This window comes from Anabrus simplex, chromosome 2 (genome assembly GCF_040414725.1).
Source record: "Anabrus simplex isolate iqAnaSimp1 chromosome 2, ASM4041472v1, whole genome shotgun sequence".
Classification (NCBI taxonomy): Eukaryota; Metazoa; Arthropoda; class Insecta; order Orthoptera; family Tettigoniidae; genus Anabrus; species Anabrus simplex.
The window spans coordinates 911,429,338-911,435,005 of NC_090266.1; positions in this window are offsets into that span (position 1 = coordinate 911,429,338).

The window sequence follows — 5,668 nt, forward strand, 5'->3', positions numbered from 1 at the left end:
TCGGGGCAGGTCCGAAGCCTTTTACCATGTAACTTTCCCTTAAAATGTAAAGACACTCGGTATCAATTCTATCTGTTTAAACTATAAATTGGGATGGAGAGTGCTTAACCCTCTCGAGCTCCCACTCATATTGCTTTGAGGTGAACTTATTTTCTCAACCGTTTCTTCCATTCTGGCGTATTGTAAATTGTCTTCTCATATAAGTCACCTCTTTAGTATGGGATTAGCCCTTGCATTAACGGCCTAGTGCCAAGTAGGTTTTAAACAAAATGTATTAGGAGTGCAGCTTCGCCTCCTCTCAAGTTGGTATTTTAGAGGCCAGGTAATTAACCTGTTTCTTTACTTAATAGGCCTCAGTAGGTTGGGTATTTAACCCCTGTTTTCATGTCCTGGGAGGACAACTTGAAAGTGGAGTTTGGTGTGGCCTTTGATAGGCTGGAACTTAAGAGCGGGCTGCTCTTTCTAAAATTGTGTTTTCTGCGCGCCTCGAGGAGGCTTTACTGTGTAATTGGGAGCAAGTGATCCTGGGCATGATTGGGGTCTTCTGCCCCTTTGTTGAATTCTGTATATCGTAAGGTTGCGCTTATAGCTCAAGAATTAGGTGTCTGGCTCTCGGAGCCCAAATCCTGTAATCATTGTAATTGTACATTTTCGAATTGTGTTTCGGCTACTGAGTACCTGTTCTATTTGTTATTTCTTAATCTTTAAAAGAAAACATAACCTTGTTAAATTTTATCTTAACTTTAATTTCGTATTTTGGGACCTGTTCACCCCCGCACCTTCTTTCACCTCTGCCCTTCCACAGATACCTCGGAACAAGTGGTAGCAGAGCGTGGTTGAATGGGTCTCAATTTAGCCCCTTTTGACGGCTAAACATTGCTTTGATGAGAACCCTAACAATTTTCTCAGTTGCTGAAATTTTGATTTTTCCTTTTTCAAGATTGTTCTGTCATCATGTCCGGCCCTCGCGAGGTTCTTCATCCTTTCTATTTGCGTAAAGAGGAATTAATTTACGAACTATCTCTCAGAAATGTTCAATCTGGAGGCACGGTTGCAGTCGACTCCAATAAACTAAAAGATTCCCTTGATTTGCCTATTACCATCCCGACTTTGGGAGAGAAAGAGATTGACGATGCTCTCTCCACGATCAATAACAATACTACTGAGCTAGCATCTGTAGTTAGTTTTTTTGAAGTAAGTGATCCATCTCCTAATCAACTCAAAAGAGTACAGGCTAGGTTGTACCACTTTTATAATAGGGTATGTGATCTATTGTCTCTGAAGTTAAATGACGTTCAGGGTAAGGAAGCTAGCGTCCTTGCCGAAAACTTGTCCCAAATGTCTAGTAAGGTTAGTCAGTTGTTATCTGGATCTGCCATCCCTAAAGTCGACCAACCTATGGTAGTAAATACTGTTAGTGGGGAGGACTCCTCGAAAGAGGAAGGAAGTAGTACTGAGGCGACTACCCAACGTACATCTGCCCCATTAGAAACTATGTCAGATCGTCGCAAGTTCATCCCTCCCTTTGTGTTAAATAATGCTCCTTCCGAATCTGTTTCTCCGCCACTTAGGCCCCTTCCTACTACGTCTCCGGGTTTCAGCAGTTTACCCCATCCATTAGCAATGTTGCTCAGAGGTATTTCCAAGTTTTCTGTTAACACTACCAGTGAAGTTATTTCATTCTTAAGGTTTTTAGTTGAATTTCAGGATCATGCCCTTGTTTTTTCTCTTTCTCCATGTCAGATTTTGCAAATCATCTATCCCTATGCAATTGGTATTCTCTCAGACAAAATAGTAAGAGCCATTGCCGAGCAATCATCTATTGAAGACTTCCACGCCACTTGCTAGCTAACTTTATTCCGGCTAGGGCAAGGTCCTCACTTATTCAGAAGTACTATTATCGTGTACAGCGGTTGGATGAAAACTTGGCAGATTTCATCCAAGATATTAAGTTCTATACTAGGGTGTTTGCTCTTCACTTCCCTGAAGATCAGATTGTACAGGCTATTGTGGAAGGTATTTCACCATCTTATAGGTCATATTTGTGTTTCGCGGCGTGCCCGCAAACCTTCTCTAAACTTGAAGCATTGGCCGTCTCAGCGGAAGGAGTTAGATACGCCGATTCCTTGCGTGTCGCGAAAGAACCCCCTCCTCCTTTTAGTAATCTTCGGCCTCAACCTCGCCGACCAGTCACACCCCGTAAATGTTATGCTTGCGGGTCGCCTGACCATCTTCGCAATAAATGTCCATTGGTCAAATCTAGTAGGGCAAATAATGGAGCTGGTTCATCACAAGGTTGTTTTAAATGTGGGGCTTTCTCACATATCGCCAAGAATTGCCCAAATTCAAGTCTAGTGCTCAACTTCTGGTGCAACTTCCACCAATGTCACTAATAATAAGTGACTAGCGGCTTCGGCTGAGTCGACTAATTCATCTTCCCAAGGCTCAGCCCCTGGTAAACAGGTCGAAAATTCAGGGAAAACTCAATCTTCAGATTTATCTTTTGAATGCCCCAAAGAATGTCTTAGGATTGCGGCGGATACCCCCGCACCTGTTCCTTTTCTTAAGATTGAATTAAATAATGAACCTGTAACAGCTCTTTTAGATTCAGGCAGTGTTTGTTCAATTATTTCGGCTCAATGGTATTCAAAATTGAAATCTATTTGTAAACTACCTGACTATTGCTCATCTCCTGTTCAATATGTTTCGGCTAATTCTTCTCCATTAGAAATTTTAGGCTCTTTAAATGTCAAAATTCGTATTTTTAAATTTACATGGAAAATTAAATTGTTTGTGGCCAAGCACTTGTCTTGCCCCATTATATTGGGAGCTGACTTCATTTCTCACACCGGTCTAGTGCTCGACCTTCAGAGTAGGTCGTGCACTTTCAAATTTGCGTCTAATTGTAAAATCCCATTATTGAAATGTAATTCTGCATCATGTTCATCTATTTCGCCTACCCAGGATGAGATGTTGTTAGACCTTAGACATCTACCTGAGGAGCAGGCTGATAGTATTCGCAAGTTGTGTCAGTCGTTTCCAGAGGTGTTCTCTGATACTCATGGTGTTACTGACCTGATCGAATACAAAATTGAGGTCACGGATTCGATTCCGGTCCGTTTTCCACCTTATAGGCTATCTCCACCTAAAATGAAGGCTCTGAAAGAAATTATTGATCAAATGTTAAAGGATGGTATTATTCGGCCCTCTAAGTCAGCGTATTCATCACCTATTTTTCTAGTCCCGAAACCCCAAGGGGGCTTCAGGCCTGTCATTGATTATAGGGCTCTCAATCGGAAGGTGGTGTTAAAATCTGTGCCCCTTCCTGACTTTCATTCTTGTTTTTCATGGTTTCGTAAGGCCAAATTCTTCACCATCTTGGATTTGAATCAGGCTTATAATCAAATTCCCCTAGCTGAAGAGTCTAAACACCTTACAGCGTTTGCCACGGACTGGAATTTGTATGAATACAACCGCGTGCCTTTCGGGCTCCCCACGGGAGCAGCTGTACTCACTAGATTGCTAGATAGGGTCTTCTCCGACATCAAATTCGAGTACTTGTATCACTATCTTGATGATGTCGTCGTATTTTCGGAGACTTTTGAAGAACATCTAGATCATCTGCGAGAAGTTCTCAACCGCCTTCGTAAGGCCGGGTTAACTGTGAAGTTGTCCAAGGTTGCCTTTGCTAAGTCCTCCATGTCATTCCTAGGGCATATTGTGTCACCTGCTGGTGTTGCAGCCGATCATTCTAGAACACAGGCCATCCGTGATGTTAAACCTCCTAAGGACATCACAGGTATCGCCAGGTTCATTGGTATGGTGAATTTCTTCAGGAAGTTTATTCCTAACTTCGTTAATAGAGCGGCGCCCTTGAACCTTCTTCGTAGGAAAGGCATCAAATTTGATTGGGGACCTTCTCAACAAGCCGCTTTTGAAGATCTTAAATTAGCTCTCTGTAATGCCCCTGTCCTTGCTATGCCTGATTTCTCGAAGAAATTCATCGTCCAAACCGACGCGTCGTCGTCGGCGGTAGCTGCAGTCCTTCTTCAAGAGACTGAACTAGGGAGGCGACCCATCGCCTATGCATCTAGGACTCTATCGGCTCAAGAAACCAAGTATTCCATCTATGAGCTCGAAGGTTTGGCAGTCTTATTTGCCTTAGAAAAGTTCCGTCTCTATCTGGAACATGTCAAATTCGACCTGGAGACGGATAATCAAGCCTTAAGCTGGGTCTTAGGTAGACCGCGTCGTACTGGCCGTATAGCCCGTTGGGCCATCCGAATTTCTGTCTTCCAATTTGATGTTAGGCATATCAGAGGTACTGAAAATGTTGTTGCAGACGGACTCAGCCGCATGTTTTCCAACGACGTCGAGACCCATGAACCGGTCGATAGTTCATCACCTCCCGAGTCCATACTATCTGAGGTTAATGCCATCTTAACAGATGCTCCCATGCTCTTTAGGGACATTGACAAATACCAACGTGAAGATCCGACGCTGGCTCCGATAATGGAAACCCTTTCTTCTGGGGAACATGTTGTCCCATACGAACTGAGGAATGGTGTGTTATTTTGCCCTTCGAGGCATGATAAGATGATAAAAGTTGTCGTTCCAGCTGTTCTTGTACCAATGATCTTCAAGTACTATCATGAGACCCCAGTAAGGGGGCATCTAGGCATCTTTAAAACTCGTGAAAAGATTCGTGAAAGGTTCATCTGGAACGGTGTGGGCGGTGAAATTCGTGAACTAGTAAAGGCTTGTAAATCCTGCTTGCTTAGTAAACCAACCATGTCCACCAAGGTAGGCCTGTTGTCTTCTCGTCAAGCGTCGCGCCCTATGGAACGCCTGTATATTGATTATGTAGGACCCTTCCCCCAGTCAAAGGGAAATGCCAACAAGTTCATCTTTGTATGTGTAGATGGTTTTACAAGATTTTCCTGGTTATTTCCGACTAAGCTGGCTACCGCTCAGTCCACCATTACTTGTCTAAATTCAATCTTTGCTTCTTTTGGTCCTTGTCAATATATTGTGTCTGACAATGCTAAGGCTTTCACATCTAATTTATTTCGTAAATTCTGCTTTGACCTGCCCATCTCTCATGTGACAACTTCTGCTTATTACCCTTAACCATCTCTGGCTGAACGGGTTAATCGTAATCTCAGGTCCGCGCTTATTGCCTATCATCACGAAGATCATTCTAGGTGGGACACGTCCCTGCATTGGTTAGCTTTTGCTTTGAACTCGGCTGTTCATGAATCTCATAAGTTTACTCCAGCTTCTTTAATGTTCAAGTTTGTTCCCAACACGCCGCTCTCTAACCTCTGGTCTCTGAGTGACATTCTACCTGAGACAATAGATCCCGATAACATTAAAGATCTTTGGAAGAAGGCTAAAGCCAATCTTAAAGTGTCTCATGAAAAGGTTAGGGAAAGATATGATCGTGGACGGAGACCCACCAATTTGAAGGTAGGTGACCAGGTGATGGTCAAGAATTTTGTTCCCGCGGGCAAGTTTGCCCCCAGATTTCATGGGCCGTGTATCATTCTCGATTTCCTTACTCCCGTTACCTTATTGCTAAGTAATCCAGCCACCGAGAGGATATTTAGGGTTCACCTGTCGCAGGTGAAACCTGTATAATTTCTGTGTTAACTTGCTTCATATAATT